The sequence below is a fragment of the Schistocerca americana genome, chromosome 2 (genome assembly GCF_021461395.2).
Source record: "Schistocerca americana isolate TAMUIC-IGC-003095 chromosome 2, iqSchAmer2.1, whole genome shotgun sequence".
Taxonomy (NCBI): domain Eukaryota; kingdom Metazoa; phylum Arthropoda; class Insecta; order Orthoptera; family Acrididae; genus Schistocerca; species Schistocerca americana.
This window is the reverse complement of record NC_060120.1, coordinates 642,549,128-642,566,205: the sequence shown is the minus strand read 5'-3', so window position 1 is coordinate 642,566,205 and position 17,078 is coordinate 642,549,128. Positions and strand designations below refer to the sequence as shown.

The following is a 17,078-nucleotide window of genomic DNA, read 5'->3' as shown; positions in this document are numbered from 1 at the left end:
AGGAAGTACACACACAGAGGCCTGTGATGGTGGTATACAAACATCTCTGAGCGCCGACGGTACACATCACGTGGCAGCCGCTTCGGTTCAGGACTCACAACAAGGGGAATGTCAACAACTCCAGGAAATAATACAAACACAGCTGTCCGGGTCTGTCGGTGACAACAAACAGCTGCGGGCAGAGAATGTTGCCAAACAGGCTGATAGTGCGCGTGATAGTTCAGCTGCTCGCGCGCCGGCGGTATCGCCGCGTGCGATCCCTTCGCGGGATATGCCGGGAGAGCAGCTTGACATCACCCACGATCCTCCCACGCCGCCGGCTGCGGCGGTGCTCCACAGTGTCCGCCCCAGGATCCGAGTGCAACCTAATGTAAATGCTGTGCGTAAAAAGAGTAAGAACAAAGACGCAAGAATGCAACTCAGTGACGTCACAGACACGAATTTCCCGGCCACAAATATGGAATGGCATGAAGATGTTGCCCTTTAAAGACATTTGCTCCTTCCGCCTCTACAACGTACTGCCATTATGTCGCAGGCCTATACGATCAAGACATTAAATATTAATAAAATCCGGTCGGAGGTGAAACTGAGTGCCTTAAAACAATATCTCTATGAGTCGGGAACAGATATCGCTCTTTTGCAGGAGGTGGCCATGTCACACTTAACTCTTCCTGGTTTTGTTGCTATTACAAATTTTTCCCCCGACTCGAACGTGGGGACTGCCATCTTACTTAGAGAAGGCATTCCCGCCACTCAGGTTGACAAGTTAGATTCGGGCAGAGGTGTGGGTGTCACCGTTTTCGGCATCACCATCATTAACTTGTACGCGCCTTCTGGCAGTACCTATAGAGCGGAACGAGCAGACTTTTTTAAGGAACAAAACATCTATTTGTTACGGAAAAATCCCGAACGTGTTGTCATTGGAGGTGATTTTAATTGTGTTTTATCCCAGAAAGATCAGTCCCCGAATTTTAATTATTCGCCTGAATTAAAGCGTCTCGTGACCGACCTCAAACTGAAAGACGCGTGGGAAATTAGGTACCCGACCTTGGTACGATTCACCCACATCGTCGCGAATTCCTGCAGCAGAATTGACAGGATTTATGTTTCCGACGTTTTATAGAAAGTCTTGTTACAAATTGAAACAATACCCTCCAGCTTCTCCGATCACAGCGGTGTCGTTGCGTGCCTGAATTTGCTGCCACAACCAACGCGTTGGTATAAAAATCAATGGAACTTGAACGTCTCCTTATTAACGGATGCTGACCTAGAGGCGGCGGTGCGACACGCTTGGGAGCAGTGCTTGCGCACTACCACAAACTTTCGTAGCACCATAGCGTGGTGGACTCAGCATGCAAAACCCAAACTGCGAAAAGTTGTTATATTCTTCGGTATTGACAGAGCAGCCGCGATAAAGAAGACGATGGAGTTCTACTACACTATCTTACGCGACCTCTGTGATAGAGCCGACGCCGCGAACACCAGAATAGACGACATTCGAAAAATAAAGGCGAAATTAATCAACCTTAAGAGGATGCAACTGGAAGGTCTTAAGATCAAATTTAAAGTGAAGTCGGTCAGGGACGATGAAACAACCGCTCTCTACCACCTTGTCAAACATGCTAAGAACAGAAGGAGGACTTTTATTGAGGCCCTGAACCTCGGTGATGGCACGACTGTCGATACCCAGCGAGAGATTATCAAGACACTACACGACTATTTTGTTGACACCTACACGTCAGCGGCTACTCATGACGACTGCTATGACGAACTGTTTAGTGCCATTTCCTCTACTATAACTAGAGACGACAATGACACCATTTCTTTGGAATTTAGTAATAAAGATGTTTTGGAGATTGTCTGCCACTCGCCGATCAGGAAGTCCCCTGGTCCTGACGGATTACCCATTGAATTTTACAGGAGGTATTGGCACATCATCGGGGACAAAATCACCCAATTAGTGAACGAAGTTTTTCAAGGGAAGCCTATACCACTTGCCTTTAAGGAATGCACAATTGTGCTTATCCCTAAAAGCAGAGGTACCAAAAATATCGCCAACTTCCGCTCCATTTCATTGTTAAACTCCGGTTATAAAATAGTCGCCCGTGCAATCAACACGCGAATGATGCCACTCACTGCAAAATTCATTGGACGTCAGCAGACATGTGCCTTCGGGAGAACTGTATTGCAAACGGCAGCTTTTTACCGGGATATCATTGCTTTAACGAACGCCAGTAACGTGAAGTGTGGGCTGATCTTTCTGGACTTTTTTAAAGCCTTTGACCTCGTCACTCACGAGTACCTTCTTGAAACCATGAAAAGATTCGGTTTCTTGCAGAACGCGATTGACATGATCACAAACATGGCACTGGGGATCAACGCAAGACTTTTTGTCAACTCGCAACTAACCCCACCGATTCAAATCAACAGAGGGATTCCACAAGGCAGCCCTTTGTCCATGTTACTTTTTGTTCTTTCACTCGAACCTCTGTTGCTCCAACTGCAGGCGAAACTCACAGGGCTAACACTTTCAGGAGAAAAAACTGTCGTAGGCGCTTATGCCGACGATGTGGGTGTGGTTGTCCGCAATGAGAATGATGTCACCACTATAGCGGCTCACCTCCAGCAATACTGTTTGGCGTCGGGGGCTAAATTAAATGACAAGAAAAGTAAATTTATTAACCTCTGTGGCCTGCAGCATTTGCGAGTTGGCTACGCTCAGGAAGTCAGCGTCCACAAGGCTCTCGGCATCATATTGACGGCGTCCTCTTTAAAGATGGCGGCGGCAAACTGGAGGGAAATTGTGCGTAAACTTACCGGTGCACTCATTGACAATTCCCACAGAAGCCTCAATCAATTTGATCGGATCCATCTGGTCAACTCCTGTATTTTATCCAAAGCCTTCTACACGGCGCAGCTCCTGCCACTGCCTGCAGTCATTGTTAAGCAAATTATGTCGAAGGTAACCAATTTTATTTGGAGAGGGGAAATTTTTCGCGTGTCTGCCAAAACTGCGACACTCCACCCCCAGAATTGAGGGATGGGATTAGTAGATATCAAGGTGAAGGCGATGGCTCTCTATGTTACAAGGACGGCCGCTATAATTAACAATGATCCTTCCGGCATTACAGCGCAATTATTCACTGCCGTCAGGCCGCAAAGTCTTGACCCACCGCTGAATATTCAGCCCATCAGTTATCGGCTAAAACATATCAGAGATTATTACCTTTCACGGAGCTACATCAGTAAAGAGGTCATAAACTCCCAACATTTAACTGCACAAGCCATAATAGCGGACTGGAGACAACACGAAGGAACGAATCCATTGGCAACGAAGCTCGGTGGCATGAACTGGGATATCGTATGGCGCAATGTCAGTTCCCGTGTCCTCAGTTCCGATGCTCGCACTGCCTGGTACAAAGCCATCAATGATGTGGTTAGCACGAACGAGAGGTTACATAAAATCGGGCTCAGTGACACCCCTCTCTGTCATCGCTGCAAACTGACGGATACAGTTATCCACCGTTACACCTGCGGGGAACGTTTCCAGAACTGGGTTTGGCTTCGAGAAAAAATAGCTCTTATTACCAGGACTACAACCGCCAATGTTTCGTCAGCACTAGTGTCTCGTCCCGATGTGCATTTTTAGCCGCAGACGAAAAACAATGCAGTTTTGTGGTTGCTGGGTACCTATTCCAACTACGTCTTTAATAAATTTGGCGGTGACAATTATTTGGAATTCAAGATGTTTATGGCTATCGAATTCGCCAAAACATGCACGTACCCGAATCATGGGAAACTCTTCGGCAATATGCTTAAAATAGCGTTTCATCGCATGGGTATCGGATAGGTCAACTGAGTGTGACGGGGTGAGGCCAGGCCGCGGGACACCAGTAGTGCCGCGAAGAGGCCCCACTGCTTCTGTGTCGCGTCCTGACTCCCCCTCCCACTGGGGCCTTCACTGACTCGCTGCACACTGGCTACAGGAAATTTCATTAAGTGAGATAAGAAGCTGTGTTTATGTTACGTTTATTCTTCGAGCAGCAAATCTACTATACCCAAGGGCGAAGTCTTTTCGTTGTCATTTTCACCATTCCAATTTATTTTCATAGAAGGTTATGGGTTTCGTTTTTCATAAAAAAAAACGTGGTTAAGGCGTCAAAAGAAAAAGGGCAAAATAATAAAAATTAGAAACTTGGTAGAGGGAAATAAAAAATGGAAAAGCCGTCGGACTTCGAAAAAAAAAAAAAAGTGGTTAAGGCGTAAAAAAAGGTTAAGAAAAAAAACACGCAGAAGGTCCCCGATTCGATCCCGGTAAAAACAAAAATAAAAAATAAAAAAATAAAAAATAAGTGGTTAAGGCGTTGGACTGCTAATCCAATGTGCTCTGCACGCGTGGGTTCGAATCCCATCCTCGTCGAAGAATTTTACCTTAAGCACCCATTTCGGATCACGCCTTGTACATGCGAAACGCCACTCAGTAGTAGCAATGGAACGTGTAGGTGGCAGATAGCATCTGTAAGAAATACGAAACTAAACCGCCTACCAATTGGAAGGACACAATGTTCGATAGCGTACGTCTTTCGAATCAAACATCATCTCAAGATCTATAAACGAATCGAAGTTTGGCACCATGGTGGTGTTTGGGAACGGTGCGTTCTCATTCATATTTAAGAGCTTACTTCTTGCAGTCATTTTAACGTATCGAGCCTATAATACACCCAACGACAGTTTGCCTTCCGTCCAGCCGCCATTTTCGGTACCGATCTCATAGGGCCTGGCTCCATCGCCAACAGCAGGAGCCTCTGGCCTCACAATTCAGCTACAAAGAACGTGGTTTGCTCTTCGAAAGAAACTTGAAAGCAACATCAGCGAAGAGGTTATCGAAGGTGACAAATAAATGTAGCGAATCCAGATAATCGCGTCGTTCCAGTAGTCGTTATACTTAATGCACAGGACATTTCTCATTTGCATTAGACAACGCTACATGACGATTCGGTGCTTATTTCTGCAGTAAGTAAGTGGGCCCACTACTTTCCTCCGATCGGATACCGACGTGGATGGATGCCATCATTAAATGATTCACGAGTGGGAGCTTGGTCAGCTGCACTGCAGCAGGGCGTTACAGCGTGAACACCAGCCACAGTACGATGCGTTTTCGAATCGACAAACGACTTCTTTCCGTAAGGACTAGCGAGGGACGCAGTTTCCGATGCGTCGGACGAGGTGGCCGAGTGGTTAAGGCGTTGGAGTGCTAATCCAATGTGCTCTGCACGCGTGGGTTCGAATCCCATCCTCGTCGAGGAATTTTACCTTAAGCACCCATTTCGGATCACGCCTTGTACATGCGAAACGCCACTCAGTAGTAGCAATGGAACGTGTAGGTGGCAGATAGCATCTGTAAGAAATACGAAACTAAACCGCCTACCAATTGGAAGGACACAACATTCGATAGCGTACGTCTTTCGAATCAAACATCATCTCAAGATCTATAAACGAATCGAAGTTTGGCACCATGGTGGTGTTTGGGAACGGTGCGTTCTCATTCATATTTAAGTGCTTACTTCTTGCAGTCATTTTAACGTATCGAGCCTATAATACCCCCAACTGTAGCACAACTGTCCGGCTCCATCGCCAACAGCAGGAGCCTCTGGCCTCACAATTCAGCTACAAAGAACGTGGTTTGCTCTTCGAAAGAAACTTGAAAGCAACATCAACGATGAGGTCATCGAAGGTGACAAATAAATGTAGCGAATCCGGATAATCGCGTCGTTCCAGTAGTCGTTATACTTAATGCACAGGACATTTCTCATTTACATTAGACAACGCTACATGACGATTCGGTGCTTATTTCTGCAGTAAGTAAGTGGGCCCACTACTTTCCTCCGATCGGATACCGACGTGGACGGATGCCATCATTAAATGATTCACGAGTGGGAGCTTGGTCAGCTGCACTGCAGCAGGGCGTTACAGCGTGAACACCAGCCACAGTACGATGCGTTTTCGAATCGACAAACGACTTCTTTCCGTAAGGACTAGCGAGGGACGCAGTTTCCGATGCGTCGGACGAGGTGGCCGAGTGGTTATTCGCGCCTCGTCTTCGGCGCGAGACGGACGTGTGGCGGCCGCTGCGGACGTTTCGTGTCAACAAGGCTGTTTTCCTGCGAGCCAGGTAGGCCGGCTCGCAAGCGCATTACTTCACTTACTTGTGTATTGGTTTGATGAAAATGAGGAAAGACACGATTAAATTCGCTTTCGATAGAAATTTCGTACGGCCGAAAGCTTTTGAAATTAAATTGTGGCTCACAGAAAAAGTTGGCATTACTAAAGATGATTTAGTTGGAGTTCATTTATCGTTTGTGACTAACTCGGCATATGTGAAATTGGCAGATCCTGCTAAATGTGTCGCACTTGTTGAACAATGTGGAGGTATTATTAAGTTTCATCACTTAGACGGCTCAGTTAGCGATGTCGTAGTATCCTATGCTGGGATGGGAATACGAACAGTAAGAGTATTTGAGGTTCCTTTTGAAATGCCTGTAGTCGAAATCAATCGTGTTCTCGGGGCGTATGGCAGAGTAATTTCCAATGTTGCGGAATACTGGTCAGAACCACACATGTTTCCCGTTTTGAATGGCGTTCGCCAGGTTAAGATGGAACTTCTCGAGCACATTCCTTCCTTTGTAAATATTGGAGGATACCGTGCGTTGATCATTTACGATGGACAACCTCGTACTTGTGCCATTTGTAACTCGACAGAGCACGTACGTGCTGAGTGCAGTCGACGGAGGGTTCCTCAATTATCCAGTGTAGAGTCCGCAGGTGCAGGGCCTGTAGTTCACCTGCAGATGACGTACGCTGCTGCCACGTCACCTTTGCGATCAGCTCGGCAGACATCTTTCGAACTGGGGGACCAATGCGAGCATCCCGAGAGTGTTAACAGCCATATAGACAGTGGTAGATCCGTAGCTATGACTAACCTTACAGCGCCCCAGTGTCCCACCAGTGAAAGTCAGGTACCTGTACCTTACGACTGTGCCGAGCCTTCTCGTAGCTCGCGAGCAGAACCTTCTGCGGTTACTGTGGATCCCTCCCTGCAACCGCCTGATTGCGCACGACAGGACGAGACCAACACGAAAGTAGCGGCAACGGACGATCCAGTTCAGACTGTTGTTGGGCAAGACATGATCATAGATCACTCGATCATGAAACTGACACAAGGAGTCAATGACTACGGTTCTGCTTCCCACAGCGCGGCTGACAGGCCCTCTGCGACAGAGGCGAGTCTACCTGCGGTAGTACTTTCTTCCACGCCTGGTGAAAAGAGCAGCGTTGGATCTTCGACTAGGACACAAGACCGGCTTGCATCGCCGACTTCGTCTCCGCATTCGTCCGAAAAGTCCCCCGATTCGTCTCCAGAGCGGTCAAGATCGCCTCGGAAAGCTAGGAAACGTCGCAAAAAGCGGTTAGCACACCAGGCTGCTGAAAGCTTGGCCCCGGCTCTGCGGGATAGGTTGAGGAGCATCCAAGAACAGACAACGATCGAAGACCATGGCCGGAGGGAACCTGAGGTCGGAAGCATAACATCGCATCTACGGACATCACCTGAGGACGGTGCCCGGGACGAAGGAGCACCAGGCCTCGAATTTTCAGACCATCAGGACGTACCTACTTCCCAACGTAGACAATCTCCCCAAAAAAGTCGTTTTGACTGGGCAGACGATACGGAGACAACACTGCCACATGTATCTGCGAACGATGGTATGGCATGTTAACCGCAACCTCTCAAGCTCACGACTACACTTTGAGCCCACGAATGACACGTGAATTCGGACTACATGTGCCTAATCGCCGGAAAGTCCAGTAACCAATAACAGCTCTTGCTTATGGATCAAACGTATCACGTTATGACTGTTAATATTAACAAGATCCAGAGTGCAACTAACATTGCTGCCCTCCGGGACTTCATATATCAGTCCGATACCGATATTGCGCTTTTTCAAGAAGTGTGTTTTTCAAATTTGTATGTTCCGGGATTTACTGCAATTCTCAATGTCGCCACAGAAGGCGCTTGCGGCACCGCTGTCCTGGTCAAGGAAGGTATTGCAATAACAGATGTAACCATGTTGGAATCGGGGCGGGGAATCAGTTTTAAGATTTTCGGTGTTACGATTATAAATGTTTATGTACCTTCGGGAAGCAGTGGTCGAACAGAACGAGCCAATTTTTTTAAAAATGATCTAGTGTTTTTACAAAAGGAAAACCCCGTTGATGTAATAGTCGGAGGTGACTGGAATTGTGTCCTACACAGGAAAGACCAAACGCCAAATTTCAATTACTCCCCAGAACTAGATGGTCTTGTGAAAACAATGAAATGGCAGGACGCTTGGGAGGTCAAATACCCCGTGTCTGTCCAGTACACATATTTTAGCACTAAAGCGCAAAGTCGGATCGACCGCATATACGTAAGTTCACATTTAGCCAGCAAAATCAGTGGCGTCGAACGCATCCCAACTTACTTTTCCGACCATCTAGCACTAAGGTGCAGCATTGGACTTCCTAAACAGAAGACATACTGGGGCCGTCCTTTTTGGAAATTAAATGTCGCCATGCTTCGAGATAACGCCCTAACTGAGCAGTTAGAAGCTTCTTGGCAACTTTCACTCCGACAAAGTCACAAATACCGGTCAACGATAGATTGGTGGACTTCATGCGCCAAAAAGAAACTTAGATCTACTCTAATTTCTTACGGTAGGGAAAGGGCACTTTGGTCTCGGCGCACTGTCGAGTTCTATTATACTTGTCTGCGTGACCTTTATGATATGCCACTGTCCGCGGCTGTCAGAACGGGTATCAAACAGGTCAAGGCCGAACTTCTTAGTCTTAAACGCAAACAGCTGGAAGGAATGACAATAAAATCACGAGATAAAACCACAGTGGAAGAAGAACACGCTTCACTCTATCATCTACTCCAGCACGAAAAAAATCGTCGAAGAAATTTTATTCAGTCATTGCTCTCTGAAGATCAAAGTCTTTTAACTCAACAAAAAGATATTTTAAACGAGGCTCATAGGTATTATAATCAATTGTACAGTGCTCACCAGTATCACCCAGATCATGGACGGGAATTGCTCCGAAACTGTGATATGGAACAACTAGTAACTGCAGAACACAACAGGAGCCTCACTGTTGAAATCCTGTCTGAAGACATTTTCGAAGTAATTAACAGCTCACCTGTTAAAAAATCACCTGGGCCCGACGGTTTACCCGCAGAATTTTATTCCCAATATTGGCATATTATAAGGAATAAATTCACACAAGTCGTCAACGAAATCTTGCGTGGAGGGCACATACCTGACGAAATGAAAGAGTGTGTCACTGTCTTACTTCCTAAGGGAAACAATTCGGATGTCAAACAGCTCAACAAAATGAGACCGATATCCTTAATGAACTCTGATTATAAGATTATTGCCAGGGTAGTAAAAAACAGACTCCGACCGGTGTTAGATACCGTAATTTGTCCCCATCAAACGTGTCTCCCGGGTCGGAATATTTTTAAAACAGTCTGCGACTACAGGGACATAATCAGTATCTTCTCAACGACATTGACGAAGGCTGGCCTCGTTTTTATCGACTTTTCTAAAGCCTTTGATAGGGTAAACCATGAATATTTATTTACCACTCTGAAGCATATAGGTTTTAACGACAACTTTTTAATTGTCTTAAAAAATCTATTGCAAGGCATGAAAACCAAAATTTTAATAAATTGACACTATACTCAAGATGTCGAAATAGCCAATGGTGTCCCGCAGGGAAGTCCTTTATCAATGATGCTATTCGTGGTTGCACTAGAACCTTTGCTGAAACGATTAAACAAGGAATTAGAGGGCGTCTCAATTTCAGGGGTCAGTACCGCTACCAACGCTTACGCCGACGACGTCGGAGTCATCGTCCGAAGCAATGACGACGTTGTAAGGCTGAGAGCGATTGTTCGCCTTTACTGCTTCGCAACGGGAGCGCAAGTCAACGATATGAAAAGCTCCTTTCTCAATCTCCATGGCTTCAGGAACACTGCCCTCGAATGGGCCAGGTCTGTAGACCATCACACTGCGTTAGGTGTGAGGTTCTACCGATGCCCCCTGCAAACAACGACATTCAACTGGAAGAAGGTCTTACATAGTATCCGAGGTACTTTAATAATGAACCGACTTAGAGACTTGAACATTATCCAAAGGGTGCAATTAATCAACTGCGCTGTCCTTTCGAAAGCAGTATATGTAGGTCAAATTCTGCCGATACCTAAAGCGATATCCAAAACCATCATGAGCTACATCTGCAAGTATGTTTGGAGAGGTGAGATATTTAAAGTGGCGGCCAGTACTATAACTTTAAAACCGAGAGAAGGAGGCCTCGGTCTGACCGATATCCGCCGCAAAACTACGGTTCTTTATATCAAGCGTACACTTCCGCTTTTAGAAGACCGCCACAATAATTTATCATCGAAACTTTTCCAAATCCTTAAGCCGGAGAGCATGGAACCACATATTAATATAAGTAAAATATCTCACAAATTGCAGCACATCAGATTCTACTATTTAGAACTCAGTTATCTTCACTGCATTGTCGCGGATAGGACCAAAAGAAACTGTAGTTTCATCATGGATTGCCTTATTACAAAGGACAACCGAAACAGAATGGAATTAAAATACCCCACCCGAAATTGGCAAAATATATGGAAAAATATAAACAATAAAGTACTGTCCACCAATGTGCGCGGTGCCTGGTACAAGGTTGTTAATAATACCGTTGCCACAAATGAAAGATTACAGTCTATAGGATTGAGTGACACAAATCAGTGTCCACGTTGTAATGTGATAGACACCCTACGGCATCGTCTCATATGCAACGGTTACCAGGTCGTTTGGGACAGAGTCCGCCAACAGGTGGCGTTTATCAATAGGAACGACGGCAGACACCTTACTGTCGACATTCTCGTCAACCCCGAAAGCGTTGCTTTCCCTATTCAGAAGAATAATGTTACCCTATGGCTACTGGGGAACTATGTCAATTATGTCATTAATAACCTCGGCCTGCCCGACGTACTGGACTATGAGCAACATGTATTACTGGAATATTATAAAATATGTGGACAACGACACAACAAGACATTGTATGGTAATATGCTAAAAATATTATTTGACAAACAAGGCATCGGATGAAGTACGCCATGACGAATCGCGGATAAAATATCAAAGTTTGCGATGCCAAAGTAGGGGATTGCTGCTAAGGGCGAAGTACGGTGGGGACTTCGTGGGCCCCAGGGCCGCTACGGTAGCCGTGAAGGCCTTCGCAGAACCCTGAAACGGCCTTGCATTCTACAACTATGCTAAAAAAAAAAAAAAAAAAAAAAAAAAAAAAAAAAAAAAAACATAGCCCAGGAAGGCCGACGACCGCGGGAATTCGCGCCACCCACATCCCGCCAGCCTACACGAGACTTCCAGGGCACCCTGGACGACATCGAGGGACCGGAATATTTGGCATTCGCCGTGTCATAGGGCTCGTTGGTCTAGGGGTGACTCTGAGATCAGTGTCTTGTATTGTGTGTGTCCTTAAGAAGCCTACGTTTCTCAGTTTTCACATTAATTTTTCTTTCTTTATTCACAATTTTCACCAGATCATATTCAGTCATTTGGAACAACCATCCAACGTTACACAATAAGTTCATTTGGATGGAGACATTTACTTTTCTCACCACGTTTGGAATGGATTCCCTTACGTGCGAAGGAGTATTTCATTTGAATTTTAGCAATGAAGCTCGCCGAAGAAGGCGCATGAAGGAGAGCGAATGGAAGGGCTAGAAGGGGAGATGGGAGGCCCAAAAAAAAAAAAAAAAGTGGTTAAGGCGTTGGACTGCTAATCCAATGTGCTCTGCACGCGTGGGTTCGAATCCCATCCTCATCAAAGAATTTTACCTTACGCACCCATTTCGGATCACGCCTTGTACATGCGAAACGCCACTCAGTAGTAGCAATGGAACGTGTTGGTGGCAGATAGCATCTGTAAGAAATACGAAACTAAACCGCCTACCAATTGGAAGGACACAACATTCGATAGCGTACGTCTTTCGAATCAAACATCATCTCAAGATCTATAAACGAATCGAAGTTTGGCACCATGGTGGTGTTTGGGAACGGTGCGTTCTCATTCATATTTAAGTGCTTACTTCTTGCAGTCATTTTAACGTATCGAGCCTATAATACCCCCAACTGTAGCACAACTGTCCGGCTCCATCGCCAACAGCAGGAGCCTCTGGCCTCACAATTCAGCTACAAAGAACGTGGTTTGCTCTTCGAAAGAAACTTGAAAGCAACATCAGCGATGAGGTCATCGAAGGTGACAAATAAATGTAGCGAATCCAGATAATCGCGTCGTTCCAGTAGTCGTTATACTTAATGCACAGGACATTTCTCATTTGCATTAGACAACGCTACATGACGATTCGGTGCTTATTTCTGCAGTAAGTAAGTGGGCCCATTACTTTCCTCCGATCGGATACCGACGTGGACGGATGCCATCATTAAATGATTCACGAGTGGGAGCTTGGTCAGCTGCACTGCAGCAGGGCGTTACAGCGTGAACACCAGCCACAGTACGATGCGTTTTCGAATCGACAAACGACTTCTTTCCGTAAGGACTAGCGAGGGACGCAGTTTTCGATGTGTCGGACGAGGTGGCCGAGTGGTTAAGGCGTTGGACTGCTAATCCAATGTGCTCTGCACGCGTGGGTTCGAATCCCATCCTCGTCGAAGAATTTTACCTTAAGCACCCATTTCGGATCACGCCTTGTACATGCGAAACGCCACTCAGTAGTAGCAATGGAACGTGTAGGTGGCAGATAGCATCTGTAAGAAATACGAAACTAAACCGCCTACCAATTGGAAGGACACAACATTCGATAGCGTACGTCTTTCGAATCAAACATCATCTCAAGATCTATAAACGAATCGAAGTTTGGCACCATGGTGGTGTTTGGGAACGGTGCGTTCTCATTCATATTTAAGTGCTTACTTGTTGCAGTCATTTTAACGTATCGAGCCTATAATACCCCCAACTGTAGCACAACTGTCGCCTTTCGACAGTTTGCTTTCCGTCCGGCCGCCATACACGGAAGCGATCTGATAGGGCCTGGCTCCACCGCCAACAGCAGGAGCCTCTGGCCTCACAATTCAGCTACAAAGAACGTGGTTTGCTCTTCGAAAGAAACTTGAAAGCAACATCAGCGATGAGGTCATCGAAGGTGACAAATAAATGTAGCGAATCCAGATAATCGCGTCGTTCCAGTAGTCGTTATACTTAATGCACAGGACATTTCTCATTTACATTAGACAACGCTACATGACGATTCGGTGCTTATTTCTGCAGTAAGTAAGTGGGCCCACTACTTTCCTCCGATCGGATACCGACGTGGACGGATGCCATCATTAAATGATTCACGAGTGGGAGCTTGGTCAGCTGCACTGGAGCAGGGCGTTACAGCGTGAACACCAGCCACAGTACGATGCGTTTTCGAATCGACAAACGACTTCTTTCCGTAAGGACTAGCGAGGGACGCAGTTTCCGATGCGTCGGACGAGGTGGCCGAGTGGTTAAGGCGTTGGACTGCTAATCCAATGTGCTCTGCACGCGTGGGTTCGAATCCCATCCTCGTCGAAGAATTTTACCTTAAGCACCCATTTCGGATCACGCCTTGTACATGCGAAACGCCACTCAGTAGTAGCAATGGAACGTGTAGGTGGCAGATAGCATCTGTAAGAAATACGAAACTAAACCGCCTACCAATTGGAAGGACACAACATTCGATAGCGTACGTCTTTCGAATCAAACATCATCTCAAGATCTATAAACGAATCGAAGTTTGGCACCATGGTGGTGTTTGGGAACGGTGCGTTCTCATTCATATTTAAGTGCTTACTTGTTGCAGTCATTTTAACGTATCGAGCCTATAATACCCCCAACTGTAGCACAACTGTCGCCTTTCGACAGTTTGCTTTCCGTCCGGCCGCCATACACGGAAGCGATCTGATAGGGCCTGGCTCCACCGCCAACAGCAGGAGCCTCTGGCCTCACAATTCAGCTACAAAGAACGTGGTTTGCTCTTCGAAAGAAACTTGAAAGCAACATCAGCGATGAGGTCATCGAAGGTGACAAATAAATGTAGCGAATCCAGATAATCGCGTCGTTCCAGTAGTCGTTATACTTAATGCACAGGACATTTCTCATTTGCATTAGACAACGCTACATGACGATTCGGTGCTTATTTCTGCAGTAAGTAAGTGGGCCCATTACTTTCCTCCGATCGGATACCGACGTGGACGGATGCCATCATTAAATGATTCACGAGTGGGAGCTTGGTCAGCTGCACTGCAGCAGGGCGTTACAGCGTGAACACCAGCTACAGTACGATGCGTTTTCGAATCGACAAACGACTTCTTTCCGTAAGGACTAGCGAGGGACGCAGTTTCCGATGCGTCGGACGAGGTGGCCGAGTGGTCAGTCTACTCGCGGCTGGCGAGGTGAGCGGACGTGCGCTGTTTACGTCTTTGCTGTTCCGGCCAGCTCCGCGGCGAGTGGTGAGTCAACACGGTGGGACTAGCCGTTTCTCGAGGAATTTAGTCATGTACACGTGGTAACGATGGAGTCTCATTTCCGTACAAACACACTGAAATTTAGTTTCGACGACCATTATGCACGACCTAAGCCATACGAAATAGAGGCCTTTTTGCGCGATGTAGTGAAGTTACAATTTGGCGACGTTATCGGGATCCATTTGTCGATAGTTAGCCGAACAGTCTATGTGAAGATGTCGAACACAGACTGCTGTGCACGAGTAATAGCCTCTTCGGGAGGTCGATTTAAGTTCACCCATTGTGACGGTAACGTGGGGGATGTGACGGTTGAAATGGCGGGACTTGGCGTCAGGACCATTAGGATATTTGAACTTCCGTTTGAGGTGCCTGCATTGCAGATCAATCAAGTTCTTACTACATATGGCACGGTCTTAAGTAATACAGCGGAGAAGTGGACAACTTTCAATACCTTCCCTGTTCTCAATGGGGTGCGGCAGATCAAAATTGATCTTCGGCGTCACGTCCCTTCATATATATACGTCAGTGGATGTAGAGCCATTGTCATGTATGACGGGCAACCCCGAACGTGCTCAGGTTGTGGTAAGGAAGGCCATGTTCGCTCGGACTGCATGCAGCGGAGGATAGCGCAGTTACCAGTGGGAGAATCCGAAAGACCTGCGACTATGCAGTCGTTGCCGGTAAGTTACGTTGCGGCAGTCAGAGGACCGGAACCGGACCACTTACTAGTAGAGGAGGCGGCTCCTCGCCCGTCACCACCTGAGACCAACGTTGCGCCCATAGTCACGAACCAGATAACGGCGACAAACTTATCCGCTGCCCAGTCAGAGCAACAGGTAACTCCCGATGACGAGGGCCATGCCGCCGTTGCTGCGGCTGAAAACGTCGTGCTCCAGGATCCGGAGGGCCCGCAGGAGCCGGACCAGACCGTATCTTCCGATAGTGAGATGAGCCGACCACGGCACTCACCCCGAAGACGCAAAAAACAACGGATTGCGCCCCCGAACGCGGACCAGACGGCGAAGGAGGTGCGAGAAAAGGCTCAGCGGGTTGCCCGCACACTTGGAGGAACACCGGTAGCACAAGACGATGGCATCCACCAGGTCCTCATTCCGGCGGACATTCTTGCGACGGCCGAGCCACCTAACCCTCCCACCGACCAGATGGTAGTGCACGCGACACGGGAGGTGACCCCACATGACATACCCATGCAGACACTTGATGGCGACACGACGGAGGTTGGCCTCCGGGCGACCGGCCACTGGGCCGATGATGTGGAAAACGTTCCGCCAGGAGGGGACTTGAATGACGATCCTATGGTTGGTGTGGGGACAGCGGTCATGCGCGGGGTCGGGGATGATACGGATGGGCTTCCCCCCCGCCCCAGCGACCAGTAATCTATAGTGTGTGTAGTCACAGAAAAGGCCTTCCTTCCTTCCATCCGCGAATGACTTCTGCACAAGCTTACAGGATAGGGACTGTCAACATCAACAGTATCAGCAGCAATCTAAAGCTACAGACCTTCCGTGATATGTTATATGCGGCCGAACTCGACGTGGTCTTACTACAAGAGGTGGAGAACATAGACCTCGCCACGATTAGTGGATATATAGCCTTCACTCATCCCGGGACTGTGCAAGAACTTGGAACAGCCATCCTCACAAAGGAAGGGATACTAGCGACTGACGTAGAGTACCTCCCAACGGCGAGAGGTATGGCACTCACCATTTACGATACTCGTATTGTCAACGTCTATGCCCCTTCAGGGACTGGTAATAGACCGCAACGGGCGGCATTTTTTAACGATGCTATTGCACCATTGCTGGTAGGCCATTACGACCACATTATATTCGGTGGCGACTACAACTGCGTCCTATCTCCGAAAGACCAGACGCCACATTTTAACACTTGTCCGGATCTAGCGGCTATAATACGGGACTTTCATTATATTGATACCTGGGAACACGTCAATGGCGATAGGCCAGGATTTACGCATATCACGACTCACTCCGCCAGCCGACTCGATCGTATTTACGTCACGCTGGATTTAAGTCGAAGACTTTTGCAGACGGAGATATGGCCGACCGTCTTCTCTGACCACGCGGCGTACATTTGTACACTCAACCTCCAACGCCAAGGGACGTACCGTGGAAGAGGATACTGGAAGTTGAATGTATCGCATTTGGATGAACAGGCATGCCATGAACTCTTCGCTGCGTTTTGGGCGGCTTGTGAGAGAAGGTTTTCTCAATATGCCTCGGCGTTGGAATGGTGGCTAAACTGTGCAAAACCGACGATCAGGAAGGCCTTTATGCGATACTCCCGTGACAGGAAGGAGTGGTACACCAGGACGGTCGAGTTCTATTTCCAGGTCCTTCGAGACTTATACCGCCCGGACGCGTCGATTATAGACAATTACCAGGAAATACAACG

General features: G+C 47.3%; 4 non-coding genes across 4 annotated transcripts; all 4 read left to right on the top strand.

Annotated features, from left to right (window-relative positions):
- Window positions 1-5,220: 5,220 nt before the first annotated feature.
- Window positions 5,221-5,302, top strand: Trnas-gcu. The gene has a single exon. It is a non-coding gene; the product is annotated as a tRNA-Ser (tRNA).
- A 6,563-nt stretch (window positions 5,303-11,865) lies between these two features.
- Window positions 11,866-11,961, top strand: Trnas-gcu. The gene has a single exon. It is a non-coding gene; the product is annotated as a tRNA-Ser (tRNA).
- A 763-nt stretch (window positions 11,962-12,724) lies between these two features.
- Trnas-gcu lies at window positions 12,725-12,806 on the top strand. Its single transcript has one exon. It is a non-coding gene; the product is annotated as a tRNA-Ser (tRNA).
- Window positions 12,807-13,628: 822 nt separating this feature from the next.
- Trnas-gcu lies at window positions 13,629-13,710 on the top strand. The gene has a single exon. It is a non-coding gene; the product is annotated as a tRNA-Ser (tRNA).
- The last annotated feature ends 3,368 nt before the right edge of the window (window positions 13,711-17,078 follow it).